Genomic DNA, 10,109 nt, shown 5'->3' with positions numbered 1-10,109 from the left:
TCGATAATTGCATACGGTTCGATAAATAATTAGGATAAAAAAAAAAACGTTACAGATTCTTGTAATCGGTGAACAAAACGTTACAAATTACAGAGAATGCAGTTTAAAGTTAGCAGCGATGGGGGTTTCAAGACAATAGCAGCCATCTTTCAGTGCACTTCAGTCCGGTGCATACACACAGAGGAAGAATTCACCGAGGAATTGCTGCTGAAACCCCTGCCAGACCGCAAAGTTTTGGCCCACTTCCACTTCACTAACAGCTTGCCTCTCCCGAAGATCCATGGCCGTCACCACAAGCTTTTTCCCAAAGCCATTTAGCAGCTGGTAAGTACACGATGCCATTTCTGGGTGCCAAGTTTGAAAGATTTGTAAATGAAACACTTCAGAAAAATTGAAATCATTTGAGAGCATGGTATTGTTCGAGCTAAATTATTGTCCATCCAGTGATGCGATACAACAGAGAAAAAAATTTAGTGATTTTGCTTTAAAGAACTTTTATTTTTTTGAGAGGATCTTGATTCTTGCCCTAAACCAGACATGGCAGTCAGAGCATGTAAGGATTTATTTTTGTTATTTTAATTTTTCCTGTAGGTTTTAGGTCTAAATTTGAAAATGTTATTTTTCCCTGTTTAATTTTGTTATTGTCCTCTGCTTTATGGTGTTTGTGCGGATATTGCAGTGCAAGTTTCAGATGTCCCCAGTTTCGATGGCTTAACAGAGCCTGGTGGAATAAATTACACACAGCAGCATACTCAGACATTAATCGATCGTTTGTGGGATGGTAAGTCTTAATTTTCATGGATTTTTACTGCCAGGTTCCCTCAAGCTCAGGCCGAACCGCTGATTGAAGAGCTGAATTTGACTCCGGGAATCGCAGAACCGGAAGAGGAATACGACGTCGGCCCTCGTTTGGTTGAAAGGAGTCTCAATTTGGATATTAATGGGGACTCGGAAAAGAACGCCAGTCTAGAAGAACTCGGTCATCATGTCGGATATTTTCGCCTCGAACACTCGCACGCTGCGAAGTAAGTGTTAGGAAGATTTTTGAGAAACTATATAGAGGCATTTATTTAGATTGGGTCTGTGAGGAAAACGATTAAATAATTAATCGATATAATGGTTTCGTAGTTTTTTTTTTAATCGAAGAAATTTGTTTGGAGCAGCTCTGCTCTGAAGTCTATAAAGTCGTCTTCTGGATATAAGACAAAACTCGTAGGGACCAAACCTGGTCACCTAACTATCCATCTTTAGAACCAGAACACATCCATCTTTAGAACTATAATGTTTTGGTAGTTTAAAATACCATTAATGTAAACTTTGTTTATTGGATAAAATTTGGGGAAAATCTTGGGTTTAATCGAATTCGAAAGGCGCAAAGGTCTGGTGTTCTGTAACGGCGTTGATGGACGTTGGATAATGAACAAAATAATTATTAGCTTCATTATGTGTCTGATAGATCCCTTTAGGTCGTTGCTTAGCTGGGATTATGCGAGTGTTCTTTTCTTTTTGTTTCTTTAAATATTCTCTTCAATTTAAATCTGTTCAATTCGACTCTACCTTTTATAATATGTTTATCAAATATTCCCAACTTGATGTGCTGAAATGGGATAAAAAAAGGGGTGCATTGAGTGATGTTCATTGTTCACGGTATTGATTGCTGGTTGAAACCAGAGTATGAGTCGCATAGCATATCATTAGATCCATGGTTTCACCGGGTAATCAGGATTTTCTGTAAGGCCATTCGTTCCAAGAGTGCTCTGGCTCAAACACAATCAACATTTCCAAGATTTCCAGTCTGCTTATCCCAAGACTGCTCTGGCTCAAAACACAATTAACATTTCCATTCTACTTATCCTAATTAATGCCAAGTTCATGTCCACGTTGGTGTCAAATATACGCTCCTATCCACTGAACAAGAATGCGTTTATTGGGAATTAACTTTTACCCATTTTATTATAGCTTTTCAGGAGTAGCCTTGGCACTCTTACAGGAAAACATCATACACCATACAGACTTTTGAGTATTACTCCTTGGTTCTGCCTTATTTCCGGGCACCAATCTGGCAATCATCGGGATTCTGCATGGTGTTTAAGGATTTCTCTTCTGCAACATATTATTTTTCTGATTGTGCTTTGAGTTTCATTGATATATTTTTCTGATTGTGCTTCTGAGTTTTATTGATATTTTATTTTGATAATTCCTGAATATTAATATAATCATGGGTATCCTATTCATGAGACTGAAACTTAAACCAAAGAAGTGCTGTAGTAAAACTGTCTGCCGACATGCATGCTTTATGAAGTACAAAAATGAAGGTAAACGTCTTCTCAAGCAACCTTTTCTCTCACAAAGTGATGCTAAATGTCTATGTGCTTTTGCATCAACACGGCCTAAGTATTTATATATATCAGCTGCTTGCAACCTCAACCTCAATGGAGATAGGGATAATGTCTAAAGCTAATTGCTTTTAAGATGATTCTCTCCACGAAAAAGCCATTGTAGAGGTATGTTATCCCTATTTCCCAAATTTCTCATGAGAAGAGAATTTTTATCGTTCTGATTTTTTATCGTGCTTACCCAGTTGTGGTTGTTCATTTGATTCTGTGCAAATCTATTTTAATATTGAATAGCTGACGTGAGCTTGCCCCTTATAGCTTTACGTTATGCAAGTTATGCAACTTATCTAGATTATGCAACTTATCTAGGCAAGTAGATACATTATACATGTGAGGCTTCATACCGTGAGTAAACTGACCCGCTTAATTCTTACCCAGTTGTGGCTGTTTATTTCATCCTGGATACCATCCTTTTTTATTGAATAGGCTATGTGAGCTTGCCCCTTTATTTATGGTTTTCGATGCATGAACTTTTCAACATATCAGTGACAACTTTTCAAGATATCAGTGACAAGGGATGCATGTTTTTATTCCTACATCTTTCCTCACTACCTATAGTTTAGAAATAACATTGCTAGAATGGAAACGATCATGTAGAGTGCATCTAAAGAATAATCCTCTATCCTGTAGTCAGCAAAGTAGAAAAATGTGAAAAACGCTCTTTGCAATGAGAAAATGCATTTCAATGTGTGGGTGAGAGAGAGCTCGAGGTAGGGAAGTATTTACTGTTAATTGAATTTAAGTATTTATATCCTTTTCTTTCCTAAAGCAGAAGGCATTAGAAGGTATTAATTGAGTGAACTAGCAACAGGTTTGTGACAAATGGTTACACTGACACATTTGTTATGTCTAGGATATTCTACTTCTTCTTCGAGTCACGGGGAAGCAAAGCGGATGACCCTGTTGTTCTTTGGATGACTGGAGGCCCTGGTTGTAGCAGTGAATTGGCTGTCTTCTATGAAAATGGGCCTTTCAAGATTACAGACAATTTAACTCTGGTCTGGAATGAGTATGGATGGGACAAGGTATTCTGTCTTTTGTGTTAGTTTCAAGTGTTTTTTGTTATTTTTTTAATGTTTGAGATAGTATTACAAGTTTTAAACGTTTTTGTGCACAAGATCGATTCCATTTTCAGCCCTATTCCTGAATATAAGATTGGATCCACTTGAGTATTTTATCTGCCAATCATGGTTTCTTACAGGTTAATGAGTAGAACGTATTTTGATGTATTTGAAATTTGTCTTAAAATAATGCTTTGATTAGTGGTTAAAAAGAGTATGGCATTTCTGCATTGTTTGATTTTTTTGCTTATGGGGTACTGTGTTATATTTGCACTAGGTAATCATGATAGAGGAAAACTTTAGAAATTTGTCATATATTTGAAATTTGAAGTCTCAACGGATAGTCTTAGCAGAGGAAACCACAATTTAATTCATTGAGAATGCCTAGGGCAAGCATTCAAGAGACTATTTTAGATTTTATTTAATTTACAATCTGTGAAATCTATGGTCAAAGAAATAATCATGTTAATGGGAAAAGAGAAAAATTGAAAAACACTTCTTAGCCAACCCACTGATTTTTGCTACTATTAATGTCATGAATGTGAATGGACTCAAAGGCTGGTTTGATAGAGAAACTGCCATTTAGAACACCATAGAACTTATGACAGTATTTACTTGCAATTTGCCCAAGCAGTTACCAGTGATCGAATTAGTCATGGCTTTCAATCTCTCCATATTGATTCTGTGATTCATCAAGTTTTAGTTTTTGCCTTCTTGAAAATGGACTATTATGAGTATGGTTCACTATTCTATTAAATTTGAAAATTTGCATTTGAAAATGCGGTGTTTGACGTTTTAGAAATCTGGTTACTGTAGATTCTAGACATGTGTGTTTCAAGGTATTATGCTATTATGTTTGTAACTTTGTAGGATATATTCATATTTTATGATGAAGGCTGACAAATGTTGCTGAATAATATATACCGCGATTATGCATGGGAAATTCTCCTGCATACTGATGCAGATATTGTGCGTCTAATAACCATCTCGGGGTTCCTAATGAATGACCTTAATATAAGACACTGACAAAATGTGTCACGGTACCAAACAGAGACACTTTTGAGTAGGGTATTGGGCCTAAGTCTCTTGATGCTTGCTATTATAAGATTCTTGTAATGCATTTCATTGTTGAGAGTTTCAATGGAAACATGCGGATTATATATGAAGATTGAAGGATAAGACATTGGCAGAATGTGTCATGGTTCCAAAGAGAGACACTTTCGACTTCGGTATTGGGTCTAAGTCTCTTGATTGCTTGATATAAGATTCTTGTAATGCATGTTATTGTGGGGAGTTTCAATGGAAACACGCAGATTATAAATGAAGATTGCAGCCAAAAAGCAATGCTACCTATGATAAATTTATAATATATAACCAGGGGAAAATTAGGTGCAGAAAACTTACTTCAAAATCAATGGCTAAATTTGTTTGAAATTTTGAATGCAGAAGTTTTGTAACTAAGCACGGTTGGCTTTTTAATTATCCCGAAGGAGGGAAGAAGTCACATTTCTCATGCTTTAAAAACCTAATATAGTGAGGTCAAGGTTGATGTATCTGGTCCTGCAGAATGGGATTGTGCTGTGAATGGCTCAAATGATACTGGCCTGGGAATGACATATTGTGCACCATGCTTTTTAGATATTTTGTTAAACCGCATCATAGATATGTACCTGTCCTATTATCACTCATTGATGATGAATGTAGTGGTTCACCTAAAGTCTGAACTGTTTTGTATGATCACCGTGTTTCTATGTTATTTTGTATAAATTATTTGTTATAACTATTTTCAATTTATGTACCCTTTCGTATAACTTGAAAAGGATCATTTTGTGTTGTGAACACTCAAGATCTTGAATATAATATGTTGGTGACTTGGCAGGCATCAAATATCATTTTTGTGGATCAACCTACTGGAACCGGATTTAGTTACAGCACTGATGTACGTGTATAAATTATTTGTTATAACTATTTTCAATTTATGTACCCTTTCGTATAACTTGAAAAGGATCATTTAGTGTTGTAAAGACTCAAGATGTTGAATATAATATGTTAGTAACTTGGCAGGCATCAAATATCATTTTTGTGGATCAACCTACTGGAACCGGTTTTAGTTACAGCACTGACAGACGTGACCTCCGTCATGATGAGAAGGGTGTTAGTAATGATATGTATGACTTTATACAAGTATGTTTCATTTCTTCCACATGTGATGTATTTGATATCTACCTAGTATAGAGATGGAAAATTGTTTTTTTAATTAGCAGTTTAACCATTTTGTGGGTGGCCCATGTACAAGTTCAACTTGTCAATTTGTAAGTAAAACAAACTTGTAGTTGCTTGTCAATGAATGCAGATACTTTAATAAGTTTTGTACAAACTTGTAGTTGCTTGTCAATGAATGCAGATTTAAACTCTAATAAGTTTCACCAATATCTGCTAGGCATTTTTTAAAGAACACCCAAAGTATGCAAAGAATGACTTCTTTATCACTGGAGAGTCATATGGTGGACACTACGTTCCAGCAGTTACAAGCAGGGTCCACCAAGGAAACAAAAACAATGAGGGTCTTCCAATAAATTTGAAGGTATAGTGTGTCACATTATTTTGCTTTGTTGTTTTGTGTTCTCTGGCTTATTACATTTGTGCTCGTCTATATGGAGGTCAAAGAGACAACTATAATTGATGGGCATGTGTATCCATTCTATTTTTACGCCTTAAGGCGTTCCCTCTGAGATCAACTTCCTTAATTGCCACCTTGTACTTCTCTGAACCATTCGATCCTATGTTAGACGATTGAAAAGTTACAGACCGATCGATAATTGCATACCGTTCGATAAATAATTAGGATAAAAAAAACATTACAGAGTCTTGTAATCGGTGAACAAAACGTTACAAATTACATAGAATGCAGTTTAAAGTTAGCAGCGGGGGGGGGTTTCAAGACAATAGCAGCCATCTTTCAGTGCACTTCAGTACGGTGCATACACACAGAGGAAGAATTCACCGAGGAATTGCTGCTGAAACCCCTGCCAGACCGCAAAGTTTTGGCCCACTTCCACTTCACTAACAGCTTGCCTCTCATGAAGATCCATGGCCGCCACCACAAGCTTTTTCCCAAAGCCATTTACCAGCTGGTAAGTACACGATGCCATTTCTCGGTGCCAAGTTTGAAAGATTTGTAAATGAAACACTTCAGAAAAATTGAAATCATTTGAGAGCATGGTATTGTTCGAGCTAAATTATTGTCCATGCAGTGATGCGATACAACAGAGAAAAAAATTGATGAAACCCAGGTCGCTCCCAGGATCCAACTACCAGGATCGTTCTCTAGTCATGCATATAAAGCTTGATTCATGGCTTGTAATCTCATGATTACACAACAAACCGAGGTTGTTTGTCATACCAGCTATAAAACCCATAATTGTTAACTCGCAGCGCCATGGAACCCATACTTTATAACCTGCGGCATTCTTCTGCAATTCTTAACAGAAACATACAATATGTCATGCGCATACCCACTTACTACATCCATAAGAATTCTTTGGTACCGCGTCGGTTAAGATCTGGCTTATAAACAAAAGCTCAAGGTATATTTATATTGCCTTTACGTTAAACAAAATATGGGCATCGGAACACAGGTATTTCTTACCATCTATAATGCGTATATACACTTCTATTCCCGCACACAATTTCGGTCAATGCATATAGGTAATTCGCCCGCAGTTCGGGTAGCTCAACCCACGGCTGTCTGCATACACTTTTCCCACGGGTTATATGTTCGCCAAGTTCTCCACTTATGCCATCCTTCCACCGTTCTCTGCCTTTAATGGATACGACGGGCCTTCAAAGGTCAACGCAGATGCGTTGATTGCAATCTCTACCAGCATTATATAACGGCGCTGCAAGGATTGATTATGATGGACATACGCCTCTGCAATCATAAAATCTAACCGCAAGTATACGAATATTCAAAAGGAATTTAAACATGAAATACGCAGAGAATATATTTCCCTTACGCCACGCGCTGTATGTTATCACACCAATTACCACACACTGGCTCGGCGATGATTCAACTATGGACTCGAATGTCGTTGTTAACGCAGAGGATAACAATTATAACCTCCAGATTCGCATAGATATATTACCAACACGGAACTTATTCCGATTAATAAATATATTCACCCCAAGGCTATGATTCAACGCTGATGGCTGTAGATATATACGCCCTCAATACAGTGCGCCAGTGAATATACCACTCAGAGCGCAGGCACAACACACATCCTCAGCAATTAACCGTGCATACACAGCATTAGAATTTGCTGTCCGCCGCTACTTAATGAAACTACAAGCGCCACCGCAAAATAAGAATCAAAGCACCAGTTACGCCATCAACCATTAGTCTCTTTTCCGTTAAGGGCGCAGATCTTCACGGAATAATAACTGTGTACATTCACCTAATTTAACTGTTGAGACCCGTCAGCATCTATTCGTTCAAGCAATCGATCAACATATGAGCATATAAACCACAGTTGCGCATTAAAATTAGGATCCATCAGCACACATTGATTTCAACATTGTATAAACACAAATTTCACAATCATGTCCATGCAAATCATACTTATATTCACATAAAACAAATATTCACAAGAGCTGTACATTCATGGCCAGATATGCAAATCCATGGCCCTTTTACAAACTGCTGAAGGCTTAAAGCTTTGCTGATCAACCCTGTTCTCAATCAACCTCTCTCACAATCTCTAATGTCTTTTTCTCACAAAAAGCCCTCCTATTTATACAATTTAAAAAAATCATTTAATTAAATGCTCAATCTCTTAAAATCCTCAACAAACCCCTAAATTTCTCAACATCCCTAAAGTATAGGTTTTTATCCCTAAAATCCTTCAATTTATTAAATTTCCTCATATCCTTTTATTAATAAAAATATATTTATATAAATCCTCACCTTCTCCTATTTAATTCAAATTAATTAATAAAATATTAAAAATCATCACACCCCATATTTACAAATTAATATTATCACACCCCATATTTATAAATGGAGAAAAAGGTCTTGATGCTCCTGTATCAAAAATTTAGTGATTTTGCTTTAAAGAACTTTTATTTTTTTGAGAGGATCTTGATTCTAACTAGTAAATTTATTATAATTTTATTATCTAACTAATTTAAAGAGTTGTTTTTTGAGATTAAAAAAAAAATCTCATAAAAATTTATTGAAATCACAAAAAATCACAAAAAATCACAAATACTCAAATTTTTTATTAAAATTACACATTTCTAAAATTTTCCAAAATACCAAACCCTTGTAAAATCCAAAAAAAACAATTGAAATAACACAACTCAAAATTTGTATACAGATTTTTTTTCGTCAAATTTGAATTTCTTATATTTACGCCGTAAGGCGTTCCCTCTGAGAAAGACATCCCTAAAAATCCCTGTTCCTGTTCCTCTATGTGGAAGATGATGTAAAGTGATAGCGTTAAACTTGCAAACAATAGTGGGTAGGTAAATACCTTGTATACAGGGCCAAAGCCTCCCTCTCCAAGCTTCATGTTTTCATGAAAATTATCCGTTGCTTCTGTGAGTGCTTCTAAGGTGAAAATAATTTGCTCATGTTCGATTAGTGTCGATTCTGGATCATTAACATGTTTTTCTACATAGAAAAAGAAGAGGCAAATAAGAATCTAATTTCATTAGATAACATAAATATGAATGGGTTGTGTTAAAGAGATGCCTGGTTATAGATTCAATTTTATTTCTACATTCTTGCTCATGTTCTGAGCTTGTGATGTTACTTCTAGCAACTATGATGGATCTCACATAAAATTTTCTGTCAAGCTGTTTTTCTAGAAACAAGTTATAGCAACACCGTCCATGCTTTTCAACAGATTGTGTGCCAAGAGGGCATCCATGCCCTCTTCAGAGGAGTAACAGCTAATATTATGTTAAGAGTAGTAAGGGCTGGGTTCTTGCACTATATGATCAGCCTCAGTGACTAGTTCTGAGTAAGTCGAACAAGTCAATATTGATATGTAGCGGATGCATGGACAGTGTTTGACAAAATGCCTGAACGGGATGTGGTGTCATGGAATACTATGATTGTTGGATATACTAAAAATGGGTATTGTCAGGAGGCATTAAGGCTTTATGGCTGGATGCAATGGACAGCTATAGAGGCGGATCATGTTACCTTTTCCAGTGTACTTGGTGCGTGTGCTGGCCTAGAAGCTCCGCAGCAAGGAAACAAGGTGCATGGCCATTTAATTAGAAATGGGTTTGACCTAGAGAACCCCATAGGGAATGCTCTTCTTACTATGTTATGAATGTCCTAGCTTCTACGCATGTTTCATTCCCTAGATTAGTGTTCCTTGGCCTTGATTTATAGTATATTGGAAAAGGTTATGAGATATTTTACAATCTTAAGCCCAATGCACGCCTTCTCATGTAACAATCACATTGTCCAAGATAATTCAGTTTTTCAGATAAATTTTGTATCTTTTGGGTGAATTATGTTAGGGCAGTTAGAACCTGCCATGCATATCTTCTCTTGAAATCTTCTACACATAACCTTAAATAATTATGCTCGAAATACCATCTATATCAATGAAATATGATCACATGACGTGTCACCATT

At 36.4% G+C, this 10,109-nt stretch overlaps 1 pseudogene; it reads left to right on the top strand.

Moving 5' to 3' along the window:
• The first annotated feature begins 639 nt into the window (after window positions 1-639).
• On the top strand, window positions 640-6,140 carry LOC149220718 (putative serine carboxypeptidase-like 54; annotated as a pseudogene).
• The last annotated feature ends 3,969 nt before the right edge of the window (window positions 6,141-10,109 follow it).

The sequence above is a fragment of the Pinus tabuliformis genome, chromosome Q (assembly GCF_031772625.1).
Source record: "Pinus tabuliformis cultivar Carrire ecotype Pingquan chromosome Q, CPIR1, whole genome shotgun sequence".
NCBI classification, from domain to species: domain Eukaryota; kingdom Viridiplantae; phylum Streptophyta; class Pinopsida; order Pinales; family Pinaceae; genus Pinus; species Pinus tabuliformis.
This window is presented reverse-complemented; position numbering and strand designations above follow the sequence as displayed.